Here is a 25,869-nt window from a genome sequence, read left to right as displayed (position 1 = left end):
CTAATAAACAACTATCTTCAGGAAGTAAATTGCAATTGGCAAATTAGGCATTTTATAACACGCAGTTCTTTCGTGATTCCCGGCAGATCGCAATCATCGATGTCCGCCAATCTGTGTTTTTGATTGCAGGTCAGCAGATCGGATCGGCTTTGGGGAATTACCTGCATGATGTGTGGCCCCCATAACTCTAATGAGTATCAGTAAAAAAAAAATTATTGAAACAATTAGTAACAGATTTATTTACCATGCATGTTACATCACGCCTCTGAAGATGTAAATTACCTCATAAGCGTATGAGGTAATTTACAAATAGAGCTATTAATAAGCAAATACAGAAGGAAAGTGAGAATATTCTATTGGCAAATCCAGGTATCATAGCACATACACATATTAACCCCAATAATGAAATCAAACACACATTCAAGATTTCTGTATGTATGTGAATTGGGATTCATGTAATATACCTGTGACATAATTCATACATCTTTTGGTTGACGTGTCTCATAAACTATAACAAGGGAAGAAAAGCATTCTGTCACTATACTGATATGAGGCCGCTAACTCTGTAATCTGACACACAATCTTAGGTGTCATGTAGATTGTTTTATCATACAGTAAATGTCACTTACTGTTGTATAACTAAAGGAAGCTCATGTCACATCGCTTGTAATCTCCACAGTATGAAAGGTACACAGCAAGAGCATACATTTAATTTGTACTAGAAGTGCACCCATGAATGATAATTCCTATAGGGAGTAATGCACATTAGGCCTTCACTGACCAAGTAAAGAGCAAGATGGTAGATTGTTGAGCTCGATAAAAAAAAAAAAACTCTCAATCAACTAGGTGTTTTTAATACTGTTATAATTAGGGGCGGGAATTTCAGGACGTTGATTAGTCAGATTTTTTATGTGCCCAAAATCCTTGAGAAATGGATGAGCATCAAAAAGCTGTGAATGGAAGAATTATCCCTTGAGTGAGTAAATGTTTTATGCTAAGCTTGCATGGTTGACATCAGCTGCCAGCCAAATTCTGTAGAAGTAAGTGTTCGGCAAAGACTCAACTTGGCACCTCCCCACACAACCCCTGTCAGGATAACTCCTGAGGGAGTAGGGAAGAGGGGAACCTCCTGAAGTAACGGAGCAGTGAGAAGCAAGTGACATAATCTGTGTAAATTTACCACAGGCGTCTGGCACAGTTACTGGCCGGAGTGTGAGGCTAAGAGTAGAAGACGGAAGCTGAGTGGACATCCTCTGATTCCTCACCCTGGAGCCACAGCCAGTAGCAGGCTGTGGAGATGCACCAATGCCGCCTCTCTAAGTGACAGCTGACCCTGAAAGGAGAGGAAGGAGCGATCCGTTAGCAGCTAATAGTGCTGCATTTGCAGGACAGGTGAATTAACTGCACCCTGTATCACATTTGGGTGTGGTATGCATGACCTTTTTCAAATTACCTCTGTATTTAAATCTTTTGAAGAGCTGGGACAGCTGTCCCATTGAGGAGATACTTTACTATATCTCCATATTATTAATTTATTACACCCCTACCCCTGATAATGCTAATATGCATCCCACCACCAAAATAGCTCTAATCCATCTACCACTCCATCTACAAGTTGCATTAAACCATAAAGGTTTCTAAAAAATCAGCAGCTTCTCTGACACTAATGAATTACACAGGTTCTGTGGCTGGCTGACTTCAAGCCTGCATTTCACCGGGGTTTAATTCTGCCACAGAACTTGTATAATACATGAACATAGTATGGTAAGTCTATATATGAGACACTTACCAAGATCAGCAGAGATAGAAAACACCACTATAAATACTATGGAGTCCGGATAGTTGGTTCCAGTATCACTATGAAAAGAATAAACATATAACTGTGAATTAATCTAGCACTGTTAATAGCTTTTATATTTTCCTATTACCTAGGCCTTCCTGTACACCCTGTCTCAGCTATAGTACTATATAATTATTATTATTATTATTATTATTATTATTATTATTATTATTATTATATAGCTTACCTGATATACAGTGTACATTTCTCAACATGACCTTCAATGATGTCATGGAGAAGGTTTTGATGAGACCTGTACATGTCCATATAACCCAGAGGCATGGTAGGAATGGCAAACCCTGGATCTCCATAATATGATCAACACGATTCACCGAATAACTCGTCTCTCTTGTATCGTCTTCCGTTCTCTTCCACTACTCTCTATCACAGAGAAATTGTATCTTCAGCCCATACCAAGGCTCACTGCAGTGATGTCTTCGTTTTGCTACAAAAAATGAATTTGCATATTTAAAGGTGTATGCTCATTTTAAAAATAATTATTTTTTTAGTTATAACATCAGAATGCCGGCAGGGGGGGAGCGCTACATGCCCCTTGTGGGCTCGGTGGTGACCTGCACTCACCATGGGTTCTATTCCCATTCTATGGGTGTCGTGTACACCCAGGAGTGGGAATAGTCCCTGTTGGTCAGCATTACGACTGTCGGGATTGTGTTGGGGGGGAAGGGGGTGTAGGGGGAGGTTATGTAACCGTCGGTCTCCTGACCGCCAGTCACATAACTACATACCTCACACTTATCACATGTCTGAACAGTTTGCAACTAACCTAGCTAACCAAATCCTAGTTAAACATCATAAATCTGGGACATCTCCAAGACTCAGAGATAATTCTAAGAGACTTAGGGGGGCCATTTATCATAGATTGCATATTGCATGCAATCTGGGCGGAATCTTACCACCCAGGATAACATTGCAATATGCGATCCTATCGGCGGTATGTATCATCCAGCACATGCAAGCACAAGGGCTCCAAAATGTGCCTGTCCCTGCGAGGCAACCAGAAGAACCCTCTGCTGGCTATTAATACGATCTGTAGCCCATAGCCTACAATGGGATACCATTATTGGTAATGTATCACATTCCGGATATTGGTAAATTGGGCAGCATCGCTTCCGCCATAGAAACCTATGGGGAATGCGGCTGCAGGCAGCAATGGAGGGACTGCCGCAGGTATCGGACCTGCTGCGGTCCCTCCTTCCTACATTCAGGAGATACCTAATATTTGTGGCTAACCAACAAAAATAGGTGTTTTCGGGGATATAACCGCAAATATAGAATGATAAATTGGCTCCATAGCCAGTAAGCATTATCTAGATACAGAGAAAATATATATAATACCTTTAATAAGGATAATATCTTAAAATTAAATTAAAATTGAGTTAGAGACTGCCGGACACATCCTCCAAAAATCCCCTCAACATTGCTGGATATCCTCATTTCCGCTACCCACACGGCACTAATTGGACAGCATTTCCCTTGGATATCACCATCTGTGGAGAAACTGGAGTTTTCCCTATCTGCCTAGAAACGCTTGCATTGGTATGCTTAAAAGGGACATTCTTAACTCCATTGCTTTCATCAATTCTCCAACAAATTATATGGACATAATTCCAGAGGGAGTCCTAGCCGGGGTATGAACTAATACTTATTGAGGAGATATGTGGATGTGTCACTTTATATGATTAATTAACTTCCAATTGTGTCGTAAAGGCATCTGTGATTTTAAGATATTATCCTTATTAAATTTATTATATATATTTTTTCAACATAACCTACCGTCCTGGATTTGTTCTAATCAGTGTATTACATATACTTTATACAACTTAGCGCTGGTGATCACTATTTTTATTGTATATATCCTTTTGGGGAATTACCACCCCCTACACCAGCAGCTTTTTGACAGCGCACTCTTTCTATTTCTCATCTAGATACAGAGGTCTATTTACTAAGGCTTGGATGGAGATAAAGTACCAGCCAATCAGCTCCTAACTGCCATGGTACAGGCTGTGTTTGAAAAATGACAGGAGCTGGTTGTTTAGGACTTTATTTCTGTCCATTTTATCTCCATCCAAGGCTTAGTAAATTGGCCCTTAACTGCTATCATTTAGCTTATCTGAGACCACATGTCAGGAGCAGGAGGTAAGCATATTGTTCTTCTGATATACAAGTGGCCATTCTGAGAACTGAAGCAGATCAGTGATTAACATATGGTTCAACCACCCAGTACTTACTTATCTACTTTCTTACCTTGGAGAGAATTAGAAACTCTGCCCCCATCAAACACTTAAGTGGTGTAAAGATGGATGTTAATGTTACTACAGTTACAGTACAACCTAGTATATATACGGGTTGGGTATGATATGCCGGCAGTCGGGATGCCAGCAGTCAGAAGACCAGCCGCAGCATCCCACAAGTGAGAAGGCTAGGTAAATATACTTATCTTCCCCCAATGCCCCCCTAACCCTCCCTTTCCACAGCCTAAACCTACCCTTTCCTTCCCCCACAACCTAATCCTAACCCTCTCCGGTGGTGCCTAAACCTAACCCCCCTTCCAAAAGCCTAAACCTACCCCTCCCTCGCAGCCTAACCCTCCCTGTGGGTGCCTAAGCCTACACACCTCCCCCCCAGCATGCGGCATACCTTTCCGGAGCCCCGGAAAATCATCCACGGTTGGGATCCCAGCGGTCGGGTTTCCGGAGCTAGGAATGAGATCCTTGTCGGGATGCCGGTGCCTGCATTACGAGCAGTATCCAGATTCCAGCGTTGGTATTTCGACTGCCGGTATCCCCACCGGTGGTATCCTGACCAAGTATAACATCATATCCCACTTAAATGACAGTGTTTAATATAACCAGGCACAGGCTTGCAACATACTACAAGGCCAATGGATCATTGTGCACAGCTCAGTCAGGAAAGGATTCAGGAGTTAAGTAATACTCACAGTACAAAGACGCCCATCCTGTTGTTTTAGTGCAGAGAAGGATAACTCTCATCATAGCATGCTTTAGGGTAAATCGTGTACACAAACTTATAGTGCCTGGCCAGCACCTGTAAAAACTCTGAACACAAACCGTTTCTTAGGTACCTAATAGGAATTACCTACCTTCACTTCTCTGCATTACGAGAACCTGTGCAATAAGAAAGGTAAGTGACGTGATGTGCTGTAGTATAAATTTGAAAGGTGAGCGTTACATATCTTTGGAACAAGCCACCACCAGCTCTGCACCCTCACTCTTCAACCAAGCCTCAGCTCTGCACCCTCACTCTGCGCTCTGCAATCAGGCCCCAGCTCTGCACCCTCACTCTGCGCTCTGCAATCAGGCCCCAGCTCTGCACCCTCACTCTGCGCTCTGTAACCAGGCCCCAACTCTGCCCTCTTACTCTGCACTCTGTAACTAGGCCCCAGCTCTTCCCCCTTACTCTGCACTCTGTAACCAGGCCCTAGCTCTGCCCCCTTACTCTGCACCCTGTAACCAGGCCCCATCTCTGCACCCTCTATTTGCGCTATTGTAACCAGGCCCCAGCTCTGCACTCTCGCTCTGCACTCTCACTGTGTGCTCTGCAAGCAGACCCCAGTTCTGCACCCTCACTCTGTGCTCTGTGACCAGTCTCAAGTTCTGCACCCTCACTCTGTACTCTGTAACCAGTCTCAAGTTCTGCACCCTCACTCTGTACTCTGTAACCAGTCTCAAGCTTTGCACTCTTAATCTGTAACCAGACCACAACTCTGCACCCCAGTATTAATTTTGTTGCCGGATTTTTTGACTAAAGGTATTTGTCGACTAAAGTTTATTTCACTAAAATTAGACTAAAAAACCCATTCTGTAACCAGGCCCCAGCTCTGCACCCTCACTCTGCAATCAGGCCCCAGCTCTGCACCCTCACTCTGCAATCAGGCCCCAGCTCTGCACCCTCACTCTGCAATCAGGCCCCAGCTCTGCACCCTCACTCTGCAATCAGGCCCCAGCTCTGCACCCTCACTCTGCAATCAGGCCCCAGCTCTGCACCCTCACTCTGCAATCAGGCCCCAGCTCTGCACCCTCACTCTGCAATCAGGCCCCAGCTCTGCACCCTCACTCTGCAATCAGGCCCCAGCTCTGCACCCTCACTCTGCAATCAGGCCCCAGCTCTGCACCCTCACTCTGCAATCAGGCCCCAGCTCTGCACCCTCACTCTGCAATCAGGCCCCAGCTCTGCACCCTCACTCTGCAATCAGGTCCCAGCTCTGCACCCTCACTCTGCAATCAGGCCCCAGCTCTGCACCCTCACTCTGCAATCAGGCCCCAGCTCTGCACCCTCACTCTGCAATCAGGTCCCAGCTCTGCACCCTCACTCTGCAATCAGGCCCCAGCTCTGCACCCTCACTCTGCAATCAGGCCCCAGCTCTGCACCCTCACTCTGCAATCAGGTCCCAGCTCTGCACCCTCACTCTGCAATCAGGCCCCAGCTCTGCACCCTCACTCTGCAATCAGGCCCCAGCTCTGCACCCTCACTCTGCAATCAGGCCCCAGCTCTGCACCCTCACTCTGCAATCAGGTCCCAGCTCTGCACCCTCACTCTGCACTCTGTAATTAGGCCCTAGCTCTGCACTCTGTAACCAGGCCCCAGCTCTGTACCTTCAGTCTGCGCTCTGTAATTAGACCCCAGCTCTGCACCCTGAAACCAGGCCCCAGCTCTGCACCTTCAGTCCGCACTCTGTAATTAGGCCCCAGCTCTGCACCCTGTAACCAGGCCCCAGCTCTGCACCTTCAGTCCGCACTCTGTAATTAGGCCCCAGCTCTGCACCCTGTAACCAGGCCACAGCTCTGCACCCTCACTCTGTGCTCTGTAACCAGGCCTCAACTCTACACCCTCACTCTGTGCCCTGTAACCAGGCCCCAACTCTGCACCCACACTCTGTGCTTTGTAACTAGGCCCCAGCTCTGAACCCTCACTCTGTGCTCTGTAACCAGCCACCAGCTCTTCACCCTCACCCTGTGCTCTGTAACCAGCCACCAGCTATTCGCCCTCACCCTGTGCTCTGTAATTAGGCCCCAGCTCTGCACCCTCACTCTGTACTCTGTAACCAGGCCCCAACTCTGCACTCTCACTCTGCACTCTGTAATTAGGCCCTACCTCTGCACCCTGTAACCAGGCCCCAGCTCTACACCGTCCGTCTGTGCTCTGTAATTAGGCCCCAGCTCTGCACCCTGAAACCAGGCCACAGCTCTGCAACCTCAGCCTGCACTCTGTAACCAGGCCCCAGCTCTGCACCCTCACTCTGTGGTCTGTAACCAGGCCTCAACTCTACACCCTCACCCTGTGCTCTGTAACCAGGCCCCAACTCTGCACACACACTCAGTGCTTTGTAACTAGGCCCTGGCTCTGAACCCTCACTCTGTGCTCTGTCTCCGAACCCCAGCTTTACACTCTCACTCTGTGCTCTGTAACCGAGCCCCAGCTCTTCACCCTCACTCTGTGCTCTGTAACCAGGCCCCAGCTCTGCACCCTGACTCTGCTCTGTAACCAGGCCCCATCTCTTCACTCTCACCCTTCAAGAATCGCCCCCCTCATCGATTTTGCCTAACAGATGTGCCTCTGGATCCTGCAAAAGCAAACACGTTGTACTCAGTGGTACATTCCCTCCTGTCCACAGGAGTGGTGATACTGGTGCCTCTCAGAGGGGCAAGGGGTTCTATTCACCGCTGTTTCTAGTCCCGAAACCGAATGGGTCCTCACGGCCCATTTTCAATCTGAAGTCCTTGAACAAGCATGTGTGAATTTCCAAGTTCCGTATGAAAACGCTGCGCTCTATTGTTCTGGCCATGGAGCCTGGGGACTATATGGTCTCCCTGGACATACAGAATGCCTACCTACATATTCCTATTGCGGTATCTCATCAGCAGTACCTGCGGTTTGCAGTGGGCAACCTACATTACCAATTTCGGGCGTTGCCTTTTGGTTTGACAACGGCTCCGCGGTTCTTCATCAAGGTTATGGCGGTCATGACGGCCACGCTACGCCGTCAAGGGGTCAGGATACTACCATACCTAGACAATTTGTTGATCCTGGCGAGTTCCCCAGAACTTCTCCTGTGTCATCTCGATTTGACAATCCAGTGCATGCAAGCCCACGGATGGCTGATCAACTGGAAGAAATCCTCCCTGGTTCCGGCTCGGAGCATGGTACACCTGGGAGCGTTATTGGACACCCACAACCAGCGGTTGTTCCTGTCTCAGGAGAAAGTCCTGAAGCTTCAGGACAAGATCTGATGCTTCCTATCCCGTCCGCTAGTGTTGATCCATTCGGCGATGCAAGTGCTAGATCTGATGGTGTCGGCTTTCGACATGGTGGAGTATGCTCAATTCCATTCTCAACAAGAAAAGACGTCAAGCGCTCATGGGTTCATACTAATATTCCAATAAACATATTCAGAGCCGGTAAATATATATTAAAAATAATTTGTTTTTATTTATACTTATAATAGCATCTATAGTTAGTGATCTTAAAATATAGAAAATACTTTATACAATAAATAATATTACTTGCTGGCCAGCAGTTGTATCATTGGCATAAATAAAATCAGTTTCCTTCTGCGGAGAGTATTGTATTACGGAGGCTGTGTTGTAACACTGTCAATATTGGCAACTTAGTATCAGTTCATATAGTAACTGTTGCACGTGAGTAGTATAGCGGCTACAGACGGAGTTAGAATGTATCCAATTACCTCCTTTGTAGGTCCAGCGGTGTGGTCCTACCCCTTGTGCCGAGCGTCCTCGGCAATGTTTGATATGTCTGTGGGGGTTTGCCTTTTATTTTCACCAGCTGTAAATTCAGATTGATCCACGGGAGGGTGGATGTAGAGCCGTTCTGCTAGTAGAGCCGCTTGACCCAGTAGAAAGTGACAGAGCTCGTGGCGGGATGGACTGATGGCAAAGTCCTGTATTAATCCTGCTCTGCTGAGCCGTACGCCTCCGTACTTGCCAAAGACACTGCTGCAGCAACCAACTGGTGGGCGGAGACTGACGCGTTTCGTCACGGAAGCACGTGACTTTTTCACTTTCACTTTGGTGAAAATAAAAGGCAAACCCCCACAGACATATCAAACATTGCCGAGGACGCTCGGCACAAGGGGTAGGACCACACCGCTGGACCTACAAAGGAGGTAATTGGATACATTCTAACTCCGTCTGTAGCCGCTATACTACTCACGTGCAACAGTTACTATATGAACTGATACTAAGTTGCCAATATTGACAGTGTTACAACACAGCCTCCGTAATACAATACTCTCCGCAGAGGGAAACTGATTTTATTTATGCCAATGATACAACTGCTGGCCAGCAAGTAATATTATTTATTGTATAAAGTATTTTCTATATTTTAAGATCACTAACTATAGATGCTATTATAAGTATAAATAAAAACAAATTATTTTTAATATATATTTACCGGCTCTGAATATGTTTATTGGAATATTAGTATGAACCCATGAGCGCTTGACGTCTTTTCTTGTTGTTCTTTATTGTTTAAAATAGGGGTGTATACAGCCCCTTTAGTCAAGCGAACGTGGGCTCAACAATTATTATTTAAAGAATATTAACTCATTCAATACTGACACAGGCGCTTCATTTAATCTCCTCTTTTTTGTCAATTCCATTCTCGCCCTCTGCAGAAGTTGATTCTGCCCAAGTGTGATGGCCTGCCTCACCGGATCAGATCTCACATGATCTCCCTATCTCCGGAGGTCCGTCTGTCCCTGAGTTGGTGGCTTCAGGACCAACGATTGAGCAGGGGCCATCCCTTCTGAATATCCAACTGGGTCCTGCTGACAACGGATGCCAGTCTGAGAGGTTGGGGCGCGGTGTTGGCACAACACTCTCTCCAGGGTCGGTGGACCGAGGAGGAGTCTCTACTCCTGATAAACATTCTGGAACTGCTGGCAGTGTTCAATGTGTTGACAATGGCCCAGCATCTGATACAGAGCAGACCTGTTCAAGTACAATTGGACAACGCCACCACGGTGGCGTACATCAATCATCAGGGCAGCACTCGAAGCCACATGGCAATGAGGGAAGTATCAAGGATTCTTCAGTGGGCAGAACGCCATCTGCCGGCCATATCAGCAGTGTTCATTCCGGGCGTTCTGAACTGGGAGGCGGACTATCTCAGTCGTCAGGACGTGCACGCCGGAGAGTGGAGCCTACATCTGGAGGTGTTTTAACTTCTCGTGGACAAGTGGGGTCTCCCAGATGTGGACCTGATGGCGTCTCGACACAAGCACAAGGTTCCTGTCTTCGGAGCATGGACAAGGAATCCTCAAGCAGCGTTTGTGGATGCTCTATCAATCCCGTGGAACTTTCGGCTGCCGTATGTGTTCCCTCCGGTGTCCCTCCTGCCCAGAGTAATACGGAAGTTCAAGCAAGAAGGAGGAAACCTACTTCTAGTCGCTCCAGTGTGGCCCAGGCGGCACTGGTTCTCCAATCTACAGGGCCTCTCGTTGGATCGTTCCCTTCTACTTCCAAAACGACCAGACCTCCTCATTCAGGGCCCTTGTGTTTACCAGGATTAGGCCCGTCTGGCTTTGACGGCATGGCTCTTGAAGCTTCCGTCCTGAGGGCCAAGGGTTTTTCTGAGGCGGTCGTTCAAACTATGTTGGAGGCCCGTAAGCCAGCTTCTGCTCGGATATACCATAGGGTCTGGAATGCTTACTTTACTTGGTGTGCGTCTCACAATCATGACGTTTTCAAGTTTAGCACGGCCAAATTATTGGCCATTCTACAACAAGGCCTGGATTTAGGCCTGCGTCTGGCCTTCCTCAAGTTTCACGTCTCGGGCTTGTCGGTTTGGTATCAAAGAAAGATCACTACCCTGCCTGATGTCCATACTTTCACTCAGGGTGTGCTGAGGATTCAGCCTCTTTATGTGCCACCTTGTGACCCCTTGGGATCTGTCGTGGTTTTGGAGGCTTTACAAGAGTCTCCGTTTGAGCTTCTTACCTCTGCTGACCTTAAGTGGCTTTCCCTTAAGGGGTTGTTTTTGCTGGCTATTGCTTCAGCTAGAAGGGTCTCGGACTTGGGTGTCTTATCCTATAAGTACCCCTGTTTGATTTTTCACCATGACCGGGCGGTTCTTCGGACACACCCAGGTTATTTACCCAAGGTGGTGTCTTCTTTCCACCTTAACCAGGAGATTGTGGTTCCGGCCTTTAATTCTCCGGAGTTGTCTTCCAAAGAGATGTGGTATGGATGTGGTATGGGCTCTCCGTATCTATGTGAAGAGAACTTCCTCCGTTAGGAAATACGATTCTCTATTTGTGTTGTTTGGTTTTCACAAATGTGGCTGGCCTGCTTCTAAGCAGACATTGGCCAGATGGATTAGAATGGTGATTGCACATGCTTACGTACAGGCCGGTCATCCGGTTCCTGCTACCATCAAAGCCCATTCTACTCGGTTGGTTGGACCTTCTTGGGCAGCCCACCGTGGTGCGACCCTTGAACAATTGTGCAAGGTGGCTACATGGTCCTCGAGGAACATGTTTATTAGGTTCTATGCCTTTGATACTGCCACTTCCCAGGATGCTTCCTTTGGACGCTGGGTTCTTCTGCCCGCTTCAGTGCGTCCCCTCCCATAAGGAACTGCTTTAGGACATCCCCGATGTTATTCCTTGTGGAGCCCAGTGTACCCCGCAGCAGAAAACGAGATTTATGGTTAGAACTTACCATTGTTAAATCTTTCTGCGAGGTACACTGGGCTCCACAAGGCACCCACCCTGACGCACTTAGCTTTTTTGGGTTGGTATTGGCATAGCCGCTGACACCCTCTCCTGTGGTGAGTGTGTGGTGTAACTGGCTACGAGCGGTTGTCGTCTCTGGTACCTGCTACTGCATTGGGCTGGTTAACTAAACTGAGCTCACGGGCACGGAGGCAGGGTTATAGAGGAGGCGGCGCTGTGCATCTTGGGAACAGTCTAAAGCTTTGAGCCTGTTGGTGCCTCGGATCAAGATCCTACTCTACACCCCAATGTTATTTCTTGTGGAGCCCAGTGTACCTCGCAGAAAGAGATTTAACAACGGTAAGTTCTTACCATAAATCTCGTTTTAAAAATGTGGTGATGTATTTCCTATTCCTGGGCCTTAGCAATGCTTTTCTATGTATGTCCATGTTTTACTTAGAGCAAAACAAGGTGTGAGGTGTGAGTCTGCACCAACCAGAACATAAGCAATATTAAAGATATATAGAAGAACCAATACAAAGACTGTTAAAGTCAATTATAAGCAGCAATTTATTTATTTTTTATAAATTCTTTATTTTGAAACTTTCAAATGTTCAAAAATGATAGCAATCACTGGTTGTGAAAAAGTTAACAGTCAACATTGTGTCCACAGTATGATGATATTATAGTACAAAAACAAAAAAGATACCTATAGATTGTAAGCTTGCGAGCAGGGCCTTCCTACCTCTATGTCTATTTGTTTTTACCCAGTTTTGTTCTATTACTGTTGTTCTAATTGTAAACGCAACGGAATATGCTGCGCTAGATAAGAAACTGTTAATAAATAATAATACATATGAAGTCACATGACGTTATAACCAAGAGCATAAAATCATGTAGAAGGACATCAGACTGCGGAACATAGTCATCAAATATAGTGACCTGCTAACAAAAATAATAAAGCCAACATATACAAACAGTATTATAACAATGGGGGGAGACAAGGGGTAGAGGAGGGAGGGAAAGTGGGTTTGGGGAAGGCACAGGCACTACACAATGAACATCTCACAAAAGTATCAGTGTATCAATAGCTTATATTAAAGATGAACAGCATAGGTCCTAGTTGTCTTAAATTCCATCCGACTAAACCAAGTGTATAAACAGTAATTTATTGTTAACGTTCAAGAACAAAGACAAAAAAAAAAAAAACACCTTTTTTTGGGAGCACTTATTTGTTGATAATAAAATAATACAGAAGAAACAGAAAAACAGTAGACTCTTGTTGGGGAGCACTCAGTTTCAGACATATATGAATTTTTTATCAGTATCTGTTAAGATCATAAATTTTACTAGTTTCAAGTTAATAATATGGAGTTCAATTTCTACCAATAAATGCGAAAATATAAAATTGTATTAAACATAATAGATAGCCTTGGCTATAATGAATAAGTAACCGGATTCCTGGTGTTATAATTGATGTAGTTTTAAGGTATATTCAATAAAGTGGTATCCTTGTGTTACAGAAAGATTTTTATGACCATCATTTGATCTGCATAAGCAACTTTAAAAAAGGGGTTATTGCAGAGGATTGAATCATAGGTCATATGTCCAATTTTCGGTATGCTGTGTTGCCCAACTGAAGTGTATTCAATCGAGTGGTATATTGATATTACAGAAAGATTTGTATGACGATCATTTGATCTGCATGAGCAACTTTAAAGAAAGGTAATTGCAGAAAATTGAATCATAGGTCATATATCCAATTTTGCGGTATCCTATGTACTGCTTATAGTTAACACGCGAGTGGATCTAATGTGCAGCGGTAAATTGCAGTACCTGGGTGTTCCAGGGTGGTCTCCCATCCGAGTACTGTCCCGGCCCTCCACTTCTTGGCTTCCAAGATCAGATGAGATTGGGCATCTCCAGTGGGGTATGACCGCAAATAGCTGCGTTTAGACCTCACGTCTGTGTATTTTATAATAATGAGCCTTGATGTTTGCCAAAAAAAGGAATGGAAAGAGTATATATTAATACTCAATATAAGCAGTGACTGCTTTGGCTTATGAGTTGGTCTGTGCAGTGATCACAGCCCGAAATTATGTTCACATGTGTAATGATAATCACAGGTGAGAGTGCAGGAAATGGTGGTAGATTTCTTGCATAAAAAGTAACACAATATAGTAGTTTATGGTCTCAGAAATTATGACCATGGTTGTACCATTTGAATATAATAAATCATATATATTCTATGTACCTGGAGTTGGAGCTGTCATTTCAAATATGACAGTTCCTGTGTCAAAGGATTCATTAAATTGCACCTAAGTCCGCATAGTAAAAAATATTATCAATTAGTGCAAATACTAAGCCACAATATGCCTATTATGCTATTCGAGCTTATACTTGATAACCCTTGCGCAAAATTCAATGCTGTTGGCGCCTAGAGTCAAAGGTCATACACAAACAATTTTTCATTAGATGCTAAAAATAGCAAATCGTGTATAAGCCTAAAAAACTCAGAACATGGGTTAATAAGTCACAATATAGCCCATATACCATTTAGGGCCTAGAGAGCAATTAAAGCAGTTATGAGCAATTGGTTTATCACTCTCTGAAGCTGGAAATAGTTCTTCTGTCACACACTGTGGTTAACAACTGAAATAGATACACTTTCAGATTATGTGCTCAGTATAATGATACATGTGTCATTAGAAACAAATTCGCCACTCTCTCTGGTTTTAGGGCTAAAAGGATACAGTTTCAGATTCTGTACTCAATAACATGATACATATCTCATTTGAAACATCTCCTATATAGCAATTAAAGTGACAAGAAATAAATTAACTAGTAACTATTACTGAGAATACTGCGGACTAGTATTCAGTGCTTCAAAATGACATTTCCTATGACAGAATGCACAAGGATGCACCTCTATAATCACTCTAGGCTTCTTCCAATAGATATGCAGAGATGCAGCCAGCATTTGAAGATGAGCAGAAAAACTGTATAAGCATAATGATGACTTACATGACTTAACCAAATTGACATATGCAGGTGTAATACTCTAATATTAGAGGATAAGGTATCTATGATCTGCCACTTGTGTAGCTGGTATTTTATATGAGTGACAGCTCCAAGAAGGAAATAGTCACATTGTGTACTGATAGGCACACAGAGTGTGAAGGATAGTTATAATTAGGTATGTTGCATACGATACCAATGGTCCTGCTGTTTTCTCAATATGGCCAGATCACGCTGCCACTCACAGCGGGATAGCGCTCCCGGTGCACAACGAGTGCACTAGCGCCACCTCCGTGCTGATAGTGGCGGTGCTCTGGTCGTGGCGTCTGGGCTGCACCACTGCAATTAGCCGGAGAGAAGCTCCGGAGCCGCTGAGTGAAGGATAGCTCCCGGCGTTCAGAATCCCATCCAACTCCGGAATCAACGGTTAATTCCGGTCACGTGTGCGCATCACGTGATCGGACAATCCTTCCCTGACGTACGTTTCGCAGTGATGGCTTGATCACTGGGTGATGCTGAGATCTGATCCCTGGTTGATTTATATGCTAGAAGTGATTGACTTAATTAACTATTAAGTGGTAATAAAGCAAATTGTAAACCGTAATGTTAATTCTTCTGCTGGTAAGTTAGATAATACTATTGAGTATTCTCGCTCTCTGGTATGAATTCGTTGAATTGGGAGGTTTGAAGTAATTGTATATGTCACATATTGATATAAAAAATATTGTAAATTAAAAATTAATTTACTAAATATGTGGAAGAATAAGAGGATAGAAAAAAATATATATAAAAAAAATATATATATATAAAAAAAATTTCGAAAAAGGGGGGAGTGATTGTACTGATTATTTGGCCGCTCTATAAATAGATTACTGCAATGTCCTGAATTAGTATATTATTTTATCATATAGAGACAACATGTAAGTGTAATATGTCCTGAATTAGTATATTATTTTGTCATAAAGACACCATATAAATATAATATAGGACTATTTGTGCTGACACATATTGGCACTTGACATGGAATGACAATATACAGCAGGGTGAATAAGGGATAGAATAGAATTGTGAAAAATTTGAATAAAAGGGCTATGCTGCGATTATGATACTAAATATGTGCTAGTGAACAAATTTGTGTAGAGTATGATGGATAATTATTTTAGGGGAATTTGAGGGGGTGATGCTAAATGTAAGAAAGTGAGAGGAAGAAAAAGAAGATGTGGTGAGTAAGAAGATTGCTGCCAGATTGATTGTGATAAGTGTATTTGAAAAATGAAAGTGAAAACAATATAGTGATGTGATGAAATAATATGAGGGCATAAATGAAAATAATAATTAGGAGCCCATGGTGAAAATTGCGTGTGATTGTGGTGAATGCCATATTGTTAGTGATGTGGTGAACCGGAATGTCCCGCTAAGAATGTGTAGGGATAAATATACTAAATAGTGTTATTACATGTTGATCTTATTACCAATGCAGTCCTAAGAGAGTATTATGAAAAAGGGTTTTTAGTTTAAAAAAACTCCAAAGTTAATGTTTTCATTCATACCCTGAGGGTAAGTGGTGCCCAAATTAAAGATCCATTCGCACTCCTTCTTCAGTAAGGTGTCCGTTATATTGCCACCACGGATTCCCAATTTAATTTTTTGTAGCCCAAAGGCTTTCAGGTCCTCCCATCTACAGTTGTGATGAATATAAAAGTGCCGTGCTACTGAAGTGAGTTGTTTCATTTTCGCCTTGTCCGCGACTGCGTTACGTATGGATCCCACATGTTCAAGAATGCGTTGTTTAAATGGTCTAGTTGTCATCCCCACATATCTCTTATTGCATGTACATCTAATGCAATAGATGACCCCTTCTGTTAAACAATTAATGTAGTCTGCAATCTTGTGCTTGTGTCCAAATTTGTCTTCTACCTCTTTAATTGTTTCCATATGTCTACAAGCTTTGCATTTGCCGCATGGATAAGTTCCTGTTACCGATGGTTCTTTTTTTGGTAATCTTTGAAAATGACTTTGTACTAGGCAGTCTTTGAGGTTTCTGGATCGACGCCAGCTCATCGATACTCGAGGGCCTAGTTTCTCAGACAGAATGGGATCGATATGTAAAATATGCCAATGTTTTTGTATGGAACTGGTAACTTTCCTCCATTCCTGACAAAAATTGCCCACAAATCTGATGGGGTTGTTGGTTTTCTTATCCCGTACTTTCTTAAAAATAATATCATGTCTGGTTGTTTCTTTAGCAGTTCTTATAGCTTTTTTGATAGAAGTTTTGCTATATCCTCTTTCTCGTAATCTTTGAGTTAGCTCGTCACTCTGTATCTTGAATTGTCCATCATCCGAACAATTTCTCCGGAGGCGTAGAAATTCTCCTTTCGGTACATTTTCGATGGTTGGGGGGAAATGGGAGCTTGTTTGGTGCAACAGTGTGTTCGTCGCCGTTGTTTTCCGGTATAAACTGGTAGCTAACATCCCATCCTGGTCTTTATATATCTTCAGGTCCAAGAAAGGTAATTCAGACTGACTGATATTGTGGGTGAGGCGAATATTAAATTTGTTGTTATTCAGATGCTGGATAAACTCGTGTAATTGCTGTAGTTCGCCTTCCCAGATCATAAAGATGTCATCTATGTATCTGGCCCACCTAATGACACTAGATGTAAATCTGTCATTGTCATCTTTGAAGATGATTTCCTTCTCCCACCAACCGAGGAAGATGTTAGCATATGTTGGTGCACACGCTGCCCCCATAGCCGTCCCTCTCGTTTGCAGATAGTACCTATCGTTGAATGTAAAGAAATTGAAGTGAAGTACAAAGTGTAATAATTTAATTAAGAATTGATGGAAATCCTCCCATCCTTCCATACTTAAGAAATGTTCGACTGCAGCCATCCCATCCAGGTGGCCAATGGACGTGTATAGTGCTTCAACATCTAATGATACTAGATATTGATTGTCCTCAAGTCTCACGTCTTGTAGTTTCCTAAGTATGTCCGCTGTGTCTTGGACATATGAGGGAAGACTAAGGACCAAATGTCTCAAGTGTAGGTCCAAAAAGATACTGGCTCTTTCTGTAAGTCCTCCTATCCCTGAGACTATTGGTCTCCCAGGTGGAGTCTGAATGTTCTTATCAGTGCCAGATTAAGAACCTCATGGGCCTGGAGCTGAAATTTGTAAAGGGCCTACTGTATGCCACCACATGCGTACGGTGTGACTAGCACGACGTGTGTGACTACTGATATGGGGGTGTGATCAGTGCTGTATATACAGTGATCGCGCTGAGTCCAAAAACTATGCCGCCTCCCACTGGGAGTGTATTTTAGCTTAGCAGAAGTGCGAACGAAAGGATCGCAGAGCGGCTACAAACATTTTTTGTGCAGTTTCTGAGTAGCTCCAGACCTACTCAGTGCTTGCGATCACTTCAGCCTATTCAGTTCCTGTTTTTTTTTACATCACACACCCGCCCAGCGTTCGCCCAGCCACGCCTGCGTTTTCCCTGGCCCGCCTGCATTTTTTCCGAACACTCCCTGAAAACGGTCAGTTGACACCCAGAAACGCCCACTTCATGTCAATCACTCTGCGGCCACCAGTGTGACTGAAATGCATCGCTAAACCTTGTGCAAAACTGCATCGTTCGTTGTGCCCGTACGTCACGCATGCGCATTGCGCCACTTACGCATGCGCAGAACTGCCGTTTTTTAGTCTGATCACTGCGCTGCGAACAAATGCAGCTAGCGATCAACTCGGAATGACCACCATTATTCACATTACACAGTAGTTCCCTTATACAAGTTAGGCAAGACCACAGAGCCCCTTATACACATTTCGCAACAGTAGAGCCCCTTCTTCTTATTCCTTCTCTTATCATCTTTCCTCCTCATCATTCTACCATGCACTTTGTAGTATACCTGATATACACATTCCCTTGCTCCAGCTCCTCTGCAGTCTTCCGATGGCCAGGACTCAGAGCCGGAGGACAGACTGGCCAAACGCAAGTATTACAGGGACGCCACCTGCCCGCCAGCAACACACCAGCTCGTAGCTCTCCACAGACCATGCAGAGCCCGCCAGAGCTAGCCCCTGCTGCAATGGAGCTGGAGGATGGAGCCAGAAAACAGAGCATTACTGCGTGACGAGGGAGGCATCTCGCGATCCACTCCCACCCAGCGGAGTGCAGAAATCTCCTTCCTTGAGACAGCTAGACAAACGCCGGCATCACAGGGACCCCGGCTGCCAGACTAGTGATCCGGACATGGTGCACCGCCTCAAACGGCACCTCCTACCACCGCAAGCGCAGGTATCTGTCACGGAGACAAGCTAAACGCCGCAGGTGGGACTCAGGGAGAAGGACAGACAGACACACAAGGGGATCAAGGGGAAATGTGGTCGGTTGCACCCACAGAGCAGTGTTGCACACTACCCTAGTTGCATATATATATATATATATATATATATATATATTTAAAAACCACTTAACTGACGATTTTTCCCTTCAAAAGCGTTAACAACATTGTTTTTTTAAATGTATTTTATTTAATAAAGATGAAAAGTATTTTAAAATATTTAAACATTATATTATGCACATCTGCAGAACGGATCTTCTCGTCAAAAACGGGGGGGACAGGGTGGGACGGCGCAGTTGCATGAAATCTGACCATGCCAGTTAAGTGGTTCAACACACACACGAAAAGTTTCCCCCGGCACTCCGGACTTACGTGTATCTGGCTCTGGTGCCCTCCTCACAGGTACTCGGCCTGCATAGACAACTCTTCCATGGCATAGGCAGCACTCTTAGTGCATAAAACCCTGCAGGGTGCGCTATTTATTTTGTGATCTTTCGGGGTAACATTCCCCTGCCTCAACCCCAAAACGTTATGAAATAAACAGCACACCCTGCGGGTTTTATGCACTAAACCAGTGTTTGTAAGTACAGTACTACACACACATAGTTATATATACACATGTTTTTATAATAAGATTTTACTCACCGGTAAATCTATTTCTCGTAGTCCGTAGTGGATGCTGGGACTCCGTAAGGACCATGGGGATTAGCGGCTCCGCAGGAGACTGGGCACAACTAAAGAAAGCTTTAGGACTACCTGGTGTGCACTGGCTCCTCCCACTAAGACCCTCCTCCAGACCTCAGTTAGGATACTGTGCCCGGAAGAGCTGACACAATAAGGAAGGATTTTGAATCCCGGGTAAGACTCATACCAGCCACACCAATCACACCGTATAACTCGTGATACTATACCCAGTTAACAGTATGAAATATAACTGAGCCTCTCAACAGATGGCTCAACAATAACCCTTTAGTTAGGCAATAACTATAAACAAGTATTGCAGACAATCCGCACTTGGGATGGGCGCCCAGCATCCACTACGGACTACGAGAAATAGATTTACCGGTGAGTAAAATCTTATTTTCTCTGACGTCCTAAGTGGATGCTGGGACTCCGTAAGGACCATGGGGATTATACCAAAGCTCCCAAACGGGCGGGAGAGTGCGGATGACTCTGCAGCACCGAATGAGCAACTCTAGGTCCTCCTCAGCCAGGGTATCAAACTTGTAGACTCTTACAAAAATGTTTTAACCCGACCAAGTAACAGCTCGGCAAAGTTGTAAAGCCGAGACCCCTCGGGCAGCCGCCCAAGAAGAGCCCACTTTCCTCGTGGAATGGGCTTTTTCAGATTTAGGGTGCGGCAGTCCAGCCGCAGAATGTGCAAGTTGAATCGTGCTACAGATCCAGCGAGCAATCGTCTGCTTAGAAGCAGGAGCACCCAGCTTGTTGGGTGCATACAGGATAAATAGCGAGTCAGTCTTCCTGACTCCAGCTGTCCTGGAAACATATACTTTTCAGGGCCCTGACTACGTCCAGTAACTTGGAATCCTCCAAGTCCCAAGTAGCCGCAGGCACCACAATAGGTTGGTTCACATGAAAAACTGATACCACCTTAGGAAGGAATTGGGAACAAGTCCTCAATTCCGCCTTATCCATATAAAATACAGATAAGGGCTTTTGTATGACAAAACCGCCAATTCTGATACACGCCTGGCCGACGCCAAGGCCCACAGAATGACCACTTTCCACGTGAGGTATTATAGCTCCACGGATTTAAGTGGCTCACCCAATGCGACTTCAGGAAATCCAACACCACGTTGAGATCCCACGGTGCCACTGGAGGCACAAACGGGGGTTGACTATGCAGCACTCCCTTAACAAAAGTCTGAACTTCAGGCAGTGAAGCCAGTTCCATTTGGAAGAAAATCGATAGAGCCGAAATCTGGACCTTAATGGAACCCAATTTTAGGCCCATAGTCACCTCTGACTGTAGGAAGTGCAGAAATCGACCTAGCTGAAATTTCTCCTTTGGGGCCTTCCTGGCCTCACAGTACGCAACATATTTCCGCCATATGCGGTGATAATGGTTTGCGTTCACTTCTTTCCTAGCTTTAAATAGCGTAGGGATAACTTCCTCCGGAATTCCCTTTTCCTTCAGGATCCGGCGTTCAACCGCCATGCCGTCCAACGCAGCCGCGGTACGTCTTGGAACAGACAGGCCCCCTGCTGCAGCAGGTCCTATCTGAGCGGCAGATGCCATGGGTCCTCTGAGATCATTTCTTGGAGTTCTGGTTACCAAGCTCTTCTTGGCCAACCCGGAACAATGAGTATAGTTCTTACTCCTCTCCTTCTTATTATTCTCATTACCCTGGGTAAGAGAGGCAGAGAAGGGAACACATACACCGACTGGTACACCCACGGTGTTACCAGAGCGTCCCCAGCTATCGCCTGAGGGTCCTTGACCTGGCGCACTATCTTTGTAACTTTTAGTTGAGGCGGGACGCCATCATGTCCACCTGTGGCCTTTCCCAACGGTGTACAATCATTTGGGAGACTTCTGGATGAAGTCCCCACTCTCCCGGGTGGAGGTCGTGTCTTCTGAGAAAGTCTGCTTCTCAGTTGTCCACTTCGGGAATGAACACTGCTGACAGTGCTAACACATGATTTTCCGCCCATCGGAGAATCCTTGTGGCTTCTGCCATCGCCATCCTGCTTCTTGTGCCGCCCTGTCGGTTTACATGAGCGACCGCCGTGATGTTGTCTGACTGGATCAGCACCGGCCGGTGTTGAAGCAGGGGTCTAGCCTGACTTAGGGCATTGTAAATGGCCCTTAGTTCCAGAATATTTATGTGTAGGGAAGTCTCCTGACTTTTCCATAGCCTTGGAAGTTTCTTCCCTGTGTGACTGCCCCCCAGCCCCGAAGGCTGGCATCCGTGGTCACCAGGACCCAGTCCTGTATGCCGAATCTGCGGTCCCCTAGAAGATGAGCACTCTGCAGCCACCACAACAGCGACACCCTGGCCCTTGGAGACAGGGTTATCCGCCGATGCATCTGGAGATGCGACCCGGACCACATGTCCAACAGATCCCACTGGAAAATCCTTGCATGGGACCTGGCGAATGGAATTTCTTCGTAAGAAGCTACCATCCTTCCCAGGGCTCACGTGCATTGATGCACCGACACCTGTATACGTATTAGGAGGTCTCTGTCTAGAGACGACAACTCCTTGGACTTCTCCTCCGGGAGAAACCTTTTTTATCCTGTTCTGTGTCCAGAACCATAGCCAGGAACAGTAAACGCGTCGTAGGAACCAGCTGCGACTTTGGAATATTCAGAATCCAGCCGTGCTGTTGTAGCACTTCCCGTGATAGTGCTACTCCGCCGAACAACTGCTTCCTGTACCTCGCCTTTATAAGGAGATCGTCCAAGTACGGGATGATTATTTCGGTCATTATCTTGGTAAATACCTCGGTGCCGGGGACAGACCAACGGCAACGTCTGGAATTGGTAATGACAATCCTGTACCACAATTTTGAGGTACTCCTGGTGAAGAGGGTAAATAGGGACATGCAGGTAAGCATCCTTGATGTCCAGTGATACCATGAAATTCTCCAGGCTTGCAATAATCGCCCTGAGCGATTCCATTTTGAACTTGAACCTTCGTATATAAGTGTTCAAGGCTTTCAATTTTAGAATGGGTCTCACCGAACCGTCTGGTTTCGGTACCACAACATTTTGGAATAGTAACCCCGGCCTTGTTGAAGGAGGGGTACCTTGATTTCACCTGCTGGAAGTGCAGCTTGTGAATTGCCGCCAGTACTACCTCCCTTTCTCCGAGGGCAGCAGGCAAGGCTGATGTGAGGTAACGGCGAGGGGGAGTCGCCTCGAACTCCAGCCTGTATCCCTGTGATACTATTTGCAGAACCTAGGGATCCACCTGTGGGCAAGCCCACTGGTCCCTGAAGTTCCCGAGACGCGCCCCTACCGCACCTGTCTCCACCTGTGGAGCCCCAGCGTCATGCGGTGGACTCAGAGGAAGCGGGGGAAGATTTTTGATCCTGGGAACTGGCTGCTGGTGCAGCTTTTTCCTTCTTCCCTTGTCTCTGTGCAGAAAGGAAGCGCCATTGAGCCGCTTGCTTTTCTGAAGCCGAAAGGACTGTACCTTCTTAGGCTGTGAGGAAACCTGAGGTAAAAAATTTTCTTCCCAGCTGTTGCTGTGGATACGAGGTCCCAGAGACCATCCCCAAACAATTCCTCACCCTTATAAGGCAGAATCTCCATGTGCCTTTTATAGGCAGCATCACCTGTCCACTGCCGGGTTTCTAATACCCTCCTGGCAGAATGGACATTGCATTAATTCTGGATGCCAGCCGGCAAATATCCCTCTGTGCATCCTTTATATATAAGACGACGTCTTAAATATGCGCTATGTTAGCAAACTATTATCCCTGTCTTAGAGTATTAATATTATCTGACAAGGTATCAGACCACGCTGCAGCAGCAGCACTATTTATGCTGAGGCAATTGCAGGTCTCAGTATAGAACCTGAGTGTATATACAGACTTCAGGATAGCCTCCTGCTTTTCATCAGCAGGCTCCTTCAAGATGGCCGTATCCTAAGACGGCAGTGCCACCTTTTTTGACAAACGTGTGAGCGCCTTATCCACCCTAAGGGATATCTCCCAACGTGACCTATCCTCTGGCGGGAAAGGGTACGCCATCAGTAACTTTTTAGAAATTACCAGTTTCTTATCGGGGGAACCCACGCTACTTTACACACTTCATTCATTCATCTGATGGGGGAACAAAACACTGGCTGCTTTTTCTCCCCAAAAATAAAACCCCTTTTATGTGGTACTTGGGTTCATGTCAGAAATGCGTAACACATTTTTCATTGCCGAGATCATGTAACGGATGTTCCTAGTGGATTGTGTATATGTCTCAACCTCGTCGACACTGGAGTCAGACTCCGTGTCGACATCTGTGTCTGCCATCTGAGGTAACGGGCGCTTTTTTGAGCCCCTGATGGCCTTTGAGACGCCTGGGCAGGCGCGGGCTGAGAAGCCGGCTGTCCCACAGCTGTTTTACGTCATCCAGCCTTCTATGTAAGGAGTTGACATTGTCGGTTAATACCTTCCACCTATCCATCCACTCTGGTGTCGGCCCCACAGGGGGCGACATCCCATTTATCGGCCCCTGCTCCACCTCCACGTAACCTTCCTCATCCAACATGTCGACACAGCCGTACCGACACACCGCACACACACAGGGAATGCTCTGACTGAGGACAGGACCCCACAAAGTCCTTTGGGGAGACAGAGAGAGAGTATGCCAGCACACACCAGAGCGCTATATAATGCAGGGATTAACACTATGACTGAGTGATTTTTCCCCCAATAGCTGCTTGTATACATATATTGCGCCTAAATTTAGCGCACCCCCTCTCTTTTTAACCCTTTGAGCCTGAAAACTACAGGGGAGAGCCTGGGGAGCTGTCTTCCAGCTGCACTGTGAAGAGAAAATGGCGCCAGTATGCTGAGGGAGAAGCCCCGCCCCTTTTTCGGCTGACTTTTCTCCCGCTTTTCTATGGATTCTGGCAGGGGTATTTATCACATATATAGCCCCTGGGACTATATATTGTGATTATTTTGCCAGGCAAGGTGTTTATATTGCCCTCAGGGCGCCCCCCCCCCAGCGCCCTGCACCCATCAGTGATCAGAGTGTGAGGTGTACATGAGGAGCAATGGCGCACAGCTGCAGTGCTGTGCGCTACCTTGTTGAAGACAGGAGTCTTCTGCCGCCGATTTTCCGGATCACTTCTTGCTTCTGGCTCTGTAAGGGGGCCGGCGGCGCTGCTCCGGGACCGAACATCAATGGCCGGTTCCATGCGGTCGATCCCTCTGAAGCTAATGGTGTCCAGTAGCCTAAGAAGCCCAAGCTACCACCAGTTAGGTAGGTTCGCTTCTTCTCCCCTTAGTCCCTCGCTGCAGTGAGTCTGTTGCCAGCAGATCTCACTGTAAAATAAAAAACCTAAATATACTTTCTTTCTAGGAGCTCAGGAGAGCCCCTAGTGTGCATCCAGCTCAGCCGGGCACAAGAATCTAACTGAGGTCTGGAGGAGGGTCTTAGTGGGAGGAGCCAGTGCACACCAGGTAGTCCTAAAGCTTTCTTTAGTTGTGCCCAGTCTCCTGCGGAGCCGCTAATCCCCATGGTCCTTACGGAGTCCCAGCATCCACTTAGGACGTCAGAGAAATATATATCCGTGTGCGTAGTGTATATATGTATGTATGTGCACAGTATATAGATATATTATGTATTTAATTGTAGTGTCACTTGCCCCCATTATATATATTTATTACGTTGTACCCTCATCCCCCTTATATATTTCGGTTTTGCTTCCTGACCCCCTTTAAATTACACTTGTGGCCCTGTTCCTCCAAATATGTTTAACTTACAGTATGCCCATAATCGTCCCTTTATATATTTATATAATTTGAGCTTGCTGTTCTCCCCTTTATAATATAATCATTTAGCCTAAGCCCCCCGTTCTATTACACAATATATGTATTGTTATGACACCACCCCACCACATACCTTGATCTTCTGCTGTCCAATTACATTTACAGCCACACAAGACAGGGTAAAAAAAAAGTAAATAGCAAGCCCAGTCAGTGCCACATCGGATTCGGGGGCGGAGCCTCGGCCGGGTCCGGGGGCGGAGCCTCGGCCAGAGTCAGGAAGAGTAAGAGGACAGTTTTAGACAGGCACTGAGCTGGCCGGGACTTCAGCCAGCCGATTTGGGGTGGAGGAAACTGGGCAATCGGGAGGTGAGTGAGCTGCTGGTGATGACAGGATTCTTTTTCCTGTCAACACTGGCTGCAATGGAGGGATCCTGTGGGCCTATTTTCATTGGGTGGCCTGGAGCTGCAGCTCCATCCGCCCCATTGTTAAT

The 25,869-nt window shown here is 45.7% G+C and overlaps 1 long non-coding RNA gene and 1 pseudogene across 1 annotated transcript; both read right to left on the bottom strand.

Moving 5' to 3' along the window:
* Positions 1 to 212: 212 nt before the first annotated feature.
* LOC134943400 (uncharacterized) lies at positions 213 to 25,869 on the bottom strand. Its single transcript, XR_010181517.1, has 4 exons — positions 25,512 to 25,869; positions 2,028 to 2,285; positions 1,790 to 1,857; positions 213 to 1,333 (listed from the first exon to the last, which is right to left on the bottom strand). It is a non-coding gene; the product is annotated as an uncharacterized LOC134943400 (long non-coding RNA).
* LOC134947048 (5S ribosomal RNA) lies at positions 13,377 to 13,496 on the bottom strand (annotated as a pseudogene).

Source organism: Pseudophryne corroboree, chromosome 7, assembly GCF_028390025.1.
Source record: "Pseudophryne corroboree isolate aPseCor3 chromosome 7, aPseCor3.hap2, whole genome shotgun sequence".
In the NCBI taxonomy this organism is placed as follows: domain Eukaryota; kingdom Metazoa; phylum Chordata; class Amphibia; order Anura; family Myobatrachidae; genus Pseudophryne; species Pseudophryne corroboree.
Note: the sequence above shows the minus strand (reverse complement) of the source record. Positions and strands in the feature narration are given on the sequence as shown.